This window comes from Micrasema longulum, unplaced genomic scaffold, assembly GCF_059751315.1.
Source record: "Micrasema longulum isolate JH-2025_06_02 unplaced genomic scaffold, ASM5975131v1 h1tg000375l, whole genome shotgun sequence".
NCBI classification, from domain to species: Eukaryota; Metazoa; Arthropoda; class Insecta; order Trichoptera; family Brachycentridae; genus Micrasema; species Micrasema longulum.
This window is the reverse complement of record NW_028277576.1, coordinates 101217-115035: the sequence shown is the minus strand read 5'-3', so window position 1 is coordinate 115035 and position 13819 is coordinate 101217. Positions and strand designations below refer to the sequence as shown.

The 13819-nt window shown below is 33.5% G+C and overlaps 1 long non-coding RNA gene across 1 annotated transcript; it reads right to left on the bottom strand.

The window, feature by feature from the left end:
• Window positions 1-429: 429 nt before the first annotated feature.
• Window positions 430-10286, bottom strand: LOC148282133 (uncharacterized). The gene is made up of 4 exons (XR_015822165.1): window positions 10162-10286; window positions 10005-10068; window positions 4908-5065; window positions 430-596 (listed from the first exon to the last, which is right to left on the bottom strand). It is a non-coding gene; the product is annotated as an uncharacterized LOC148282133 (long non-coding RNA).
• Between the last annotated feature and the right edge of the window lie 3533 nt (window positions 10287-13819).

The following is a 13819-nucleotide window of genomic DNA, read 5'->3' as shown; positions in this document are numbered from 1 at the left end:
TCACAAAGCGTGAAATTTCACAAAAATGGGCCGGGCACAGGGTAAATTCCACGTGTATTCGGCCGGCACTCAAAGTGTTGACGTGAAGGATCTTCAAATAAATAAAAAAGTCTTATAAATGCTTTATAGTGCGTGTTAATGAATATATTTGTATGGTATAAATAGAATTACGTAAGATAAATGTCCCACCGAAAAGTCTTTAGAATTAGTGGGTAGCAAATTGTAACGTGTGTTTAAAAATATCAAATAAAGGCTGTTCTGCAGCATTGAAACTAAAATAAAGATGGTTTAGAAGAACTTTCTGAGGTCCATCGTTAATTTTTCTTGTTTTATACGAGCCTCGAAATATATATTTAGTAATAAACACATCAAATAAAGTGATTAAAAATTTCATTCAAAAAACAATATTTACCCGCGACTCCTTCGACACAGTCGGCGTTCGTGACTCGGCGCTCCCTCAGCGGGAGGCTGTCCCGGGTCAGGGGAACTCCACGCCCCTCGGGGCGAAGGACTGCGCCGCGGAAGCGGTGTATCTCGGTGCGAGGAGCGTCCGCCTCCACGACGCCGACGAACTCGCCAGCGGTGAAAGCCGATCGCTAAAAAAATACACAATCGTAAGTAAAGGGCGTTTGTCGGTTTCATTCGGAATTTTCACCAGTGGCTGGATTTCATCACGACGGACATCTTCGAACTCATCATCCGTAGAAAATAGAGAAAGCGTGTTTTTCCGACTCGTAGGTTGAGAAACAACGAAGTACTGTTCATCGATCAGCATAGAACAAACTATGGCCTCAATTCTCCAATTACCCGCCTTTGTCCTATTGTTACTTCGAGACAAGAGCATCTGGACTTGTTTGGTTCAAGTTTCCGAGGATTTAAACGAGCACTAAATAAATAGTCCAGATCTCGTCTCGATGTCCCTTATGTTTGTCGATGCTTTTTTTCTTTTTTTAAAAATGATTGAAACTATTCTTTTATTGTAATATTTAAACCCCATAAATTGTATACATGGACAGTGTCTTTTAACTAAGGCTTTTAATTGGCTTGTTGAATTTTTAACTAAGGTTTAAAGAGTTCAGTTTGGACTATTGCTACAGATTTTTTACTATTACTAACGATCATACAACCGGGCCTAAGCCGACCAGCGCAGGGTAACGAGGTATTGCACACTTTTTTTGGTTTTGCTTTGGGCAACAGCAAATCGCACAATGACGAAACGAAATTATTGAAATGTCAAATGTCACTTAGTATATAGTTTATCGAAAAAACGTTCGCTGAACCGGCTAATGGCAGGCAAGTCGATGTTCGGGCAGGACAACGTCTGTCGGGTCCGCTAGTTACTTATAAACCTCGCAGAGTTAAACTCTGGTCAAATCTGGGATAGCGACCGTAGAAACTTATACCGGCATATTACGTGGTTTAGTGCTGGAATAAGCACGCGGTCTTTTTAATAACTTGTTTTAATAATGTCTGAAATATTATTTGTTTAAGTGTATTTGAATTGACTGCGATGAGAAAAGAAACACGAATAAACTAAAGCCCTAGTTTTGACCTTCTCCTCTTCTTCCCAGTTTTGACTTCTTTAGGTTTTTGTGTTCCCCATTCGCTGACAAGGCTCCATTTGACTTTGACGTTTGTTTGTTTGTTCTTGTTATAAAGTCGGATGGGGATGTGCAAACGACACACTGATCGAGCAAATAATAATTACGCAAAAAGCTTTAATAAAAATTATCTTAAGAGTCCCAATCAGAACTAGCTCCCTCGGTATATTTGAAAATCCCCATGTCAAATCTGTAAAACAACTTTATGTAAAAGCTCTGTTACTATACGCACGTAAACATTATTCTCTACCTTCCGTTACAAATACAAGAGTCACTAGATACTCCACCCTGATGCTGCAAAAAAATAAAATAATAAATACAACCTTCGGTCAAAGAGGATTGGCCTACTACTCGGTTAAAGTGTACATCTACTTCCATTATTCATAAGGACAATTAGTAAGTTCTCGCAATATAAAATTGCTATTAAGAAATGGATAGTGGAGGTGGGTTGCGCACGGATCGACGAGTGGATCAAGCCAAATAGGTAAAATGTGTGTACTGTTTATGAACTTTGTTCTATTGGTTATATTTTTTATGATTATTTTAATTGTTTTAGTGTTAATTATGTAAATTATAATTAGGTTAATTGGATTAATTAAGTTTTTTTATTGTTATTATTATGTTAACTTTGTTAAATAGCTAATCTTAGGCATGTTTCCCTCGGCACGGGACATTATTGAGGTGAGGGAACAGTATTCTGTATTAAAAAAAGAATAAAAAGTATAAATAAATATCGGTGTTGACTGTGTAAAATAAAGGAAGCGGGAAATAACCGGTGAATTGTTATTCCATATAATAAATATTTTTCATTGGCTGAACCGAATCCGGATGATTCTCACAGGCGTGATAAAGGTTTCAGCGCCTTTTCTTCGCAAAAGTCAACAGATGGAAGAGTTGAGGAAATGTGGATGTTTAAATTACACAGTGTGTTAAGTGGCCACTTAAACCAGCCAATGTGGCAATAAATTCAAATATGAATAACTCCCCGGGGAGGAAATCCGGCCAGTCTTCTTGTAAACAAACCCGCATATGTAAGCCCCGTATTCTTCCAACTATTTGCCCGAGCGGTTGGCGTTTTCAATAAATAAATGTTTCTACGCTATAAATGAATGTTGGGAAGATGTGATTGAACAAATTACAAGTAATTGATGTAAGCAGTAGACACCATCTTTATATATATATAATTCCTCTGTACGTGTGATGTCACCGTACTCCAGTGGCGAGCGGTGAGTTTTTAAATTGGTAAGCTATGAAAATTCTGATAAAATGTCCATAGCGGTAGTATGGCATATAAAAAACAAGTCTTGTATATTTAATAAATAATTCCTAACAAATGGCTCCAGCGGCTAATAGTTTCAGTAAAAATATTTTCTAATGTAGCACAAACATTTGATTTAAAAAATACAATTTAAAAAAACATAATTGCAAAAAAAAAATTGGAACCCCTATGGATTCGAACCTCCGCCTATGTCATTAGAAAGCGACGACCCATCCGCGTAGCTATTTCGCGTTCTGCGCTAAGCGTCGAAAAAGTAATTAATAAACTAAATAATTAATTAGCGCACCGGTGCATCTTCGGCTAAGTCAGACTATTATAACTTGTCTTGAAATAAAACACTATTTCTTAATAAATGATAATAATTTAAAAGTATTCCTTACCAAGTACGATAGTTCACCAAACAAAACATAAATTACGTTTTAAGAATCATCGTTTCATCGACTTTTATATCACATTATTATTCACAAAACGACATAAGTTACTCATATTATAATTCTTCATATATATTTATTCTTAACACTATACACTAGTAACGTTTTTATCATTACTCTAACTAAATTTTAAAAGTTTAAATGTATACTGAAGAATAACCTACAATATTCAACTGTCATCGTATGCACAAAAACGAATTACAATTCAAAAACAATTAGCGAATCTTTGTTTTTTAAAACCCACTAAAGGATTTATACTATATTATGGATTAAAATATTAATTCGTTTCGATTAAAATATCAAAATATTTATTCATTTTAAAGCAAATTTACTTTCAAACCACCGTAACATAAGTATGATAAATTACTTACGACATACAAAATATATTCGTTATCTCTTTCTTACACATAACGAGTGCGTATATTGTCACCTCCCTTAGACTGTCGTAAGTCAAATTGATGTATTTTAAAGAATACTAGTCCTTATGAAAAAGTATTGAAAGACTAAATTGCATTAATGAAAGCTGCAAGATTTTACTGTAATCGCAAGTGTAATTTTTCGAACGAGATTCTAAAGTTTTAGGTTAAAGACGTATTTGAATTAGTAATTTTGAAGTGAGCAGAGTAATCTCGTGTAATCCAGTAGTGATAATCTTGGCCAATAGAGGCGCAACTGGTCGCTGTATGGAATAAAGGAATATGATATAAATTTACTTACCCAGGAAAAGTAATATATTTTTTTGGTGATGTGTTTTTTCCTAATAATACTACAGTATTATAAAACATTACCTACGATGTCAAAAAAATATGGTCAGCTGCATGTAATCGATTATAAGGAGCATTCGCCACTGCCGTACTCCTAAATGGGGTAGCCGATTTACGTGCGGTTTTCAGAGAGATGTAGATCTTTGCGCTGTGCGTGTTCGTAGATATTAAAATATTCAATCAAATGTGTAAAAAAGAAGTTAGGAGCATAAATTAACATATTACAACAGAGATGAAGAACATTTAAGAGAAGGTAATATAGAAGTCCAGGCATCTACAGGGCTTATGACCTGTCAATGGCTGGTTTAAGTGGCCACTTTACACGCTGTGTAACATTCACCATTCTGCCTATATTTGAACATCATCTTTCATCTGTTGATGTTTGTGAAGTTAAAGAGCCGAAACCTTTATTTACGCGGGTGAGATTCATCCAATTGAATTATTTCACCTACATACTAGGCAACGCCTGAAAATGTTTATTTTTTTTAATTTCTAAACTTCTTCATGGACCAGATGGATTTAACAACAATATTTTGAGTTTGTCCAAATTTTTGTAGACAAAGACTGAATTCAACTCGGGGAGCTGTTAATATTGACATATAACAAAAGAGATGAAGAACATTTAAGAGAAGGTAATATAGAAGTCTAGGCATCTACGGGGCGTATGACCTGTCATTGGCTGGTTTAAGTGGACACTTTACCATTCACCATTCTGCCCATATTTCATGATTATTTAATGATTCGCAATGAAGATAACTTTTATGGGATTTATTTTTCATTATGCCCGGACTGACACTTGAATTTAATTTAAAAATTAATTTGTATTATTTACCGGCAAGGGGTGCGGGAGGTGACAGCCGTCATCGGGCCGAGGCGACACGGCTAGCCGGGCCGCATATTACGCACGCCTCCCTCGGCCCCGGGAGGACGCGCGGGAGCACTCCGCAGACGGGGGGCTCGGAGAGATTTCACGGACACCGTACGCCGCACCTAGGGAGAGGACACGGACCAAGTGAGCATTATTATTATAGGTGAGCAGAATTTTGTTCAGGAGAGCAGTTGCAAGTTGTAAGATAGTTTCAAATGTATCGCTCAAAGCAAAACCAGAATTAATTGCTGGTTTTTGGATTTATAGGCTTTTGTTAAGGATATTGGGGAACTTCAATGTTTGTGGGAAAATATACGCCTTCCTTCCTGTGCATTACATATTTGGGGGACGATGTGTTTCAACTGATATTTTTTTAAGATTAATTATCAAAGTAATTTTAAAGAAACCTTTAACATTTAACACGGAAAATGTATAGAAATTATTCAAAGTTCATACAGTAGACACTATTTACAAAACAAATTCCAGTATACAAATTTACTAAGAAGAAAAAATAAACAAATTTGACATGAATAAGTCACGCAGATCCCCAAATAATATCAAAGTTATCAAATTTTTATCAAACAAAGAAAACATAGATAAACTAACTGTATTACAAAATAAAGCCTTTAGAATCATTTTGAAAAAAAACAGATACACGAGGGTAAAGTCGATGGTAAATGAAATGAAATTATTAACATATAAACAAAGAATATTTTACAATACAATGATATTTGTTCATAAAATTATAAACTCTAATAAAAAAACAGAATTTTGGAAAAAAATTGATCGGAACCAGCGTGGACACGATCACAATACTAGAGAAAAGAATAAAATTAGACTTCCATTTAGGAAAAAGGCAAAGTCACAAAATTCCATTTTATTTAAAGCAATTAAAAAGTATTACGAAATGGAAAAAAATATTTATGAAGAAAAAAACATATCTAACTAACTAACTAACCATCACGCCATTTCCCCAGAGGGGTAGGCAGAGAGGATAGAACGCCACACCACTCTGTCCTGGCACACTTCCTTTGCTTCCTTCACATTCATACATCTTCTCATGCACGCACGTCGATTATTCCGACTTTTCACATGACCACTTTCAAGAATTTGTTGTACTTGATCATGCCATGTCTTTCTCGGCCTTCCTCGACTTCTACAACCAGACACATTCGCATCATAAATCTTTTTAGCCGTTCTTTCATCATTCATTCGCTCCACATGACCGAACCATCGCAAAAGACCTTTCTTAATTTTGTCGATAATGCTTAACTCAGCCTTGCATTCTGCTCTAATTTCGACATTAGGGCACCTATCATACATTGTTTTTCCGCACATTCGCCTGAGGGATCGCATTTCAACAGCATTCAAAAAACATATCAAAATTTAAAATAATGGTCAAGACATATGTGATAAACAATTTATAAATTAAATATATTTGCAATGTTATTATTAGAACACACATAACAATATGTATGATATGTGTGCCCTACTTTAAGATTTAAATAAAATAAAAAATTTTAAAAAAAAAAGTTCCTAAATTCCACAAAAGTCATGGTCATAATAGTTTTGTTTTCAAAGGAATAAAAAATTACAATAAACTCCCCAATGAACTATAGTCCTTAAAATATAGCTCGATTAGAATGACAGTTGTCCGCAAAAGTGACGACATAACTTTTTAGTAACGTCTAAGGAGTGATTTATATTGACACACGAAAAATCATTGTATCTGAAATGTTTTTTTTTTTTAATACGACGCTTGACATATAAATCAACATAAATATATAAAATCAGCTTTAAAACTAAAAAAAACTAAAAATATATGTTATATGTTCACTAAATTGTTTAGTTTTAATTATTCTATTATTTCATATTGTGTACTTAATAATTATTGTGCACTGCTGTGATTATTTCTGTAAAACATTTTTGTAAGTAAATAAACAAATTTATAAAAATATCACTTCGGCCGAGTATAACAAATTAATATTACCCGCCCCAGACGTGACCGAGCGCCGACCGTCGGCCGCCCTTCCGTCTGCGGACCCCGCCGGTGGAGGCCGGGGAACACCCCGCGGGAGAAGATCCAACATTAGTTCAGTGGGCCTCTATATTTATTTATTTTTTACACAGCACAAGTGCCTTTTACAATATAACAATATAATGAGTTAGATAGATTTACAAAAATTAAAAACTAAAAAACGAGAAAAATATATATTTATATATACAGTCAAAATCAGTTATAACGATCACGGAAATAGCAAGATCTCGGGAAACATTAGTTGACATTTTAGTTCATGGTTTTCTCCCTACAATTATTCACTGCTATAACGAGCTACTTCTCGGACATACCCAACAAAAATATTGTCCAAAATTAAAGTAATCTCAAAATAAGAATCCAAGTAATAAAATCTATACGGTCGGGTAACATTAAAAATAAATACGGCCGGGCGCTGGGATCGGATTATGTTTGTGATAGCTATGTAAGTGTCCAAGTAACTAATTGGATTTTTTGCCAACAATATTAAAAAATGAACACAGTTTGTAAAAAATCCAAGCTTTGTGAAGTTAGTAAGAGCCGGTTCGGCACATTGTTACAATTTACAGCTGCTTTTGTAGTTTATGAATGACACGCTTGTTTTTTAGATTTTTTTAATGTTCTAGATTTATTTCAATACACAATAAACATTACAAGTGGGCGATATCAAATGAGTTCTAGACCAGATCAGTTAAAACCTAACCCCTGTAAAAAAATCTGTATGAATTATATGTACGCATATGTATTTACTTAGTGACAATGTCCAATAGCGATTGTTTAACTCTGGTATAACGAGTAACGCTTATAACGAGCAAATTCTTCCTCGTTCCGCTGCATATACATGTATGTATGGCAGCATATGAAAGATATAAATGAATAAACACCGGATCATTAGCAAAAGTAGCTTTTGCAAATAGTTTGTTGATCGTTACTATAGAACATCATCAAATATGTATTAAGAGATGATTTGAATTCACAGACTCGAGTTAAAAATGTCCATATAAGAGGTACACTCGTTTCCTAGTCTGCATATAGTTGCTTTGAGAAGGGTGACAATGATATAGACTATTTTGTCTAGTTCTACGTGCTGGTATACTAATATTTATTAAATCTGGGAGTTTGCAACAATCAAATTTAGAATGAATGATTTTACATCAAAATATTAGGTCAGTTATTTTCCTGCAATGCTCCAGAGTAGGTAAATGCAAAAAGTTTAACAAATACATGTAGTCGATCTGTTCTACAATTTTCGTTGGACTTTTTAACATTATTTATGTGAATTTAGTAAAGGGGGACCGTATAGTAGAGTTAAACTCTAATGGGCTTCTAGCCGAGGATAATATTTTAACAAGAGTTTCATTATTTTAACTGATTCAAAATCCTTTATGGTTCTAAGAATGAAACCCAAAGTTTTCATACTTTTAGAAGTAATGTGGTCGATATAGGAGTATGCTACAGACAATCATTTCATGCAAATGAAAGCCACTTAGAGCATTTTACATATGGACCGTGTTCGGGAGTATGTCCAAATGTTCAGACTGGCTGGATTTCCTCCCCAGGATCCCTATTTAGATCTACAATTATCGCAACAGAGAGGGAAAACATTTTTGAGATGGGAATACGTAAATCTAGGCATTTACAGGGCTTATGACCTGTCATTGGCTGGTTTAAGTGGCCGCTTAGCACGCTGTGTGACACTCACCAATCCGTCCATGTCTGAACGTCCACAGTTCCTTGACTCTTCCATCTCTTGACTTCTGTGAAGAGCCGAAACCTCTATCCCGGGTGGATGAGATTCATCAGGCTGAACCGAAGAGAATTTTCCTGTTTTAATACTTCTTCTTTTACCGGGTAGTTGATTCGACTATGTTTCGAGTACGTCCAAACGCTTGCAGACCGGCCGGATTTCCTCCCTAGGGAATTATTCATATTTAAATTTGTCACAACAGAGGGAATACATTTTAGAGAATCGATTCAGCCGGACGAATCTCATCCGCATGATAGAGGTTTCGGCACTTAAAAAAAAAAAAAAAATTTTTGTACAAAATGTTATTTGTACATTGGCGGGGCTTATTGCCAAATGGCAATTTCTTCCAACCAACCAATAAAAAAAAAGTTTTATATTTATAATTAAAGTTACAGAACACATTCAATAGAAAAAAAATATTAAATAGCTAAAGATTTATAAAAATATAAATAAACGTATTTGTTTCTAAATTACCTTAAATCAAAACTATTACTCAATGGGAAAAAGGAAAAAAGAGGAAAAAGGAAAGGAGGAGATAATGTAGTAACACCTCTGATGGTGGATGGGAGATGATTCCGCAGTGGAGCCGCATGGACACTATATGAGTTAGAGAAGAAAGAGGAATTGTGGATGGGTATTAAGAGAGTGCCTCGAGAATTAGAACGAAGAGGTAAACCATGAACTGATAAGCGTCGACGCAGGTATGCCTAGACATCCGTATTCCCTTCTCAAAAATGTTTTCCCTCTCCGTTGTGACAAATGTAGATCTAAATAGGGATCCTAGGGAGGAAACCCAGCCATTCTGCGAGCATGTGGACATACTCAAAACATTGTCGAGTTGGGCATACATTTTAAAGGTTCGCTGTTTTGTTATACATGGAAGTTATTGTTGTAACAATTCTCCAATGTGCGCCGTGAGAACTTTAACTTGTAAGCTATAAAGGAATTACAAAAACATAAATATGAAAGATCTTAGAACTACTTACTATATAATATAGAGAAAAGATCACAAGATCGGTCTAGTTTTTATGTGAGAATAGCAATTAGCGACGCAATAACTAATTGTTTAAACGGACACCATTTTCCACCCGACTTGAGCCGAATGCGACCCGATACGTCCCGACCGCGTGCTTCGGCTGAGCCAATTTTCGGCCGAAACCGCGTCCGAAACTCGTTTTACCGGCCGTACCGAAGCTTCGGTCGGCCACTGCAGCTATTAGATTCGGATAATATCATCGTAAAGTGAAAACCGACAAATTAACAGAGCACGTTTCCTCACCTGCCACAGGCCGACGCACGCGGAGCGATCCGTCGTCTCTTCGGCTCGCGGTTACATCGTCGATCTGGAAAGAAACACACAACGATTATTACAAGCGAAATGTCTCGCAGATCCAACATGAATTAGTGAGTTATATTGCCTAGAGACAATATATTACCTCGTACAACAAGCGATGAGCGCTCTCGAAGAATTGTTGCAAGTCGCAATTTGAACCGAATTCCGTTTGGATTTTCTTCGCTGTTCGGTGTTGCCGGATCTCAAAATCCGATCTCAACTCCCCAAATCGGTGGGTGGGTAGGTAGGCTCGAATGCGGAAAAGTAATTAGTCGAATTATATTATTAGAAACATGTTATATTCTAACCAGAAAATGCTCTTCACTTATTTGATTATGTAATTGATATTATAATAGAGTAAACGAGAATAAACTGCGTCAAGTTTCCGATCACCGATCGCAATAAATTAATACATTTCATTTTTACACGAGGGCCAACAAAATTTAGAATTTTAACCCTTCGGCCACTAAGCAGTTTCTCGAGAATCTAATAAGAAATTTTATAATTCATAAAAATAGTGAGTTTTTTTATTACATCGTCGATCTGGAAAGAAACACACAACGATTATTACAAGCGAAATGTCTCGCAGATCCAACAAAATGATCTAAAAATATAAGACTGGAAAAGAAATCAAAAGCAATGTCCCAGAACTGCCTTATGTACAAGGGAATTTATTTCCAAATGGCAAATTCTGCCAACCAACTGATGATGGTGATTTTACTAAATAAAGGTATCATTTAGTTAATTGAGGTTTTTTTCATTTTTTATTTTTTCGCTTAAAAAACTTAAACTTTTTCATGTACTAGTGTTATTTTATTATTTTTTTTATTATCTAGTTATTCTCAACTTTACCGTGTTATATTTTTATTTAGAACATAAAATTTTCTCATGGTTAATGTAATCTTTTATTTAGAGATGTTATGTTTCTTTTTTACTTTTTTGTATAATATGTTCACTAAATTGTTTTGTTTTAGTTATTCTATTATTTCATATTATGTCCTACATAATTATTGTTCACTGCTGTGACTATTTCTGTAAATCATTTTCTGTAAAAAGGTTCTCTGAACCGTTAATGAATAAATATAGTTATTTGAGGAAAAAAGCCAGAAAGCATAAAAATAGTATAAATATATTTAAAATTAAATATGATGAGTATATATACATATAAACAATACTAGGTTATATTTATTGTAAGTAGTTAATATAAATAAGCTAATAAAAATGTACATATTAAACGGTTTTTTGTCTTTATTTTTATTTAAGAAGGTAAACATGAACAGAAAATAAAAAAAAGAAAAGAAACCCACTAAACCGTAAAACCGGCTTGCCCGCAGGTTTCTTATTTTTCCTTAACAAAGAAAAACGTTAGAGAAATTATATAATTTTAAAAAGTCATATAAACATTATTAAGAATTAAAATCGTACGTATTTTTATACAAAATTTATTTTTAAAAAAATTAATAGATTACTGTTAACATAAAATAATAATTAATATAAAGCCTTGTTACATATAAGAGATGATTTTTTCTTAAAAGTTTCGTCAACATTTTATTTTAATATCTGATTAGGAATCTTATTGAAAATTTTAGTAATTGTTTGATAAAGTATTATTTGGCCATACTTGTTTACAAACCTCGGTACTGACAAGGACAAGCCTTAACGTTGTTGAATATTATAAATTAGGATAATAAGTGTACAATAGCAATAAATAATGTATGAATAAGTATAGATGTAAATATTTTGTTGTAAATATATATAAAACTATGTCTATCGTAGAACTAAATAAAATAAAAAATTAAAAAAACACACTACGGTTTTTATAGTTCACGTACAATGGATAAAGCGAGATGGATAATCCCAGCTGAAATGTTGATTGTCATGCGGTAGTTCCTTTCATACTTTTTAATGAAAACAAACCCTTTTTTGAAAATTATTCTCGCTCAGCGAGGAGCATTCTTTTGAACGCAATTTTTTAATCCAAATTTTATCTTCTTTTTTCTATTATTAATTTAAACATGAAACATTTATGAAAATCCTCAAACCGTAATTGCAAATTTAACTTTACAAACGATAACAAAAGTTTCTTGACTATTAGACTTCTTCTTTAAAAAAAAAAGTTTTTCATCGTTTGTTTTTGTTACTGACGTAGGTACTTATTGCTTATCTAACTATTTTGGTATTTCATTTTATTTTCTCGGGTTGCTCCATATAAATCCATTATTTAAAAACGGCAGTTATCAATAGTACTTTTGCATTCAATATTGAGTTAAAAAAAAAAAAAAAACATAATTGGCTTTATAATTATTTTGGTTTATTTATGAACGTGTTTTCTTTGCAATTGCTGCTGTAGTAATATGCGCAGTATACGGGAATATAACAATTTCTTTAAAAAATAGTAACTAGTGAAATCAAGTTAATTATGTGAAAATTAATTTTTATTTTTTGAAAATGTTTTATACTATCACCAACAGGAAAGTAAAGAGCAACAGCAAGTTCTCAAATTGATGTCATGACGTCAGCAATAATATGGTTAGACTTTAATGCCCGTATTAACATTAACAACAACGAATTATCGTTGCTTAGCAGTTTACTCGGCGAATCGGTAAATGGGTATTTAAACATGGAAAAGAAATTTATCAAATTGTCTCATCAGATTATATTCTAACCAGAACATACTATTTATTTATTTTATTACATAATTAATTTTTTAACAGAGTAAACAAAAATAAACTGCACCGAATTTCCGTTCACAAATCACAATGAATGAAAATATAAACGTTGAATAACATTTAAAAGTAAAAACTTCTCAGAAACATTTTTATACAAAATTCATAACAAATGTTTCATGGCTATTTCAATTTCTTTTATTTCTTTATCTTACAGTTTTTCTCCCCTGTAGAATGAGTTTCAGAACTCTGTTTTTCTCATTGGTAATCTTAACTTTATCTCTAGTTTCGTATGTACGAAATAGGGTATTTTCAGGTTTTTTTTTATTTTGCAAAAAAAAAGAGAAAAAATTACAATGGTAACTGTACAGATTTTATTTTTTTGTGTCCACGCGTTAATTTTTCAGAGTGGTTTAAAAACGTATACTTTGAATTGGCGCCAAAACGAACATTCGGATGCCGCATGGGCTTGTGACGTCACACGTTACGAATTTGACTGACCGTTAAAACAAATTCATACGAATTTGTATAGCCTAAGTGTTGTTTTTGTTGTAATCGGTTGTTTTACACTGTTTTAACTAATAAATGCTCATAAAATGTCATTAGTTATAAGATACAAGTACTGTTTAGTTCCGATGTGCACAAACACTACGGTGAAAACGCAAAATAAAGCTTTTTTGGCCATTCCTAGTACATAATGAAAAAATGCAGAAAAAATGGTTGAACGCATTTGAACGTTATGAAACGAGATGTTTAAAAAACAAACCACTATTCTTTTTTCCGTAGGTTTTGTTCAGTACAAAATACTATATTTTATGATGTAGACTGTAGACTATAAACATTTACTAACAGTAGGTACTGAAATTAGCACTTATAAAGCTTGACAGGTACTACAATACTAAAATAGTTTATTCTTTGAACGTTATTGTTTGTATTTGTATTATATTTATGTACTTATGTTACTTAGTTTAACTTGTGGAACTGTTGGTTTTCTATATGAATAAAAAATAAAATTACTAAAAAATTGCTGTACGAAAACCTACCTTATTTATTTGTGAAATTTATTGCATTTACAAAATGGCAACTGACCTTGAG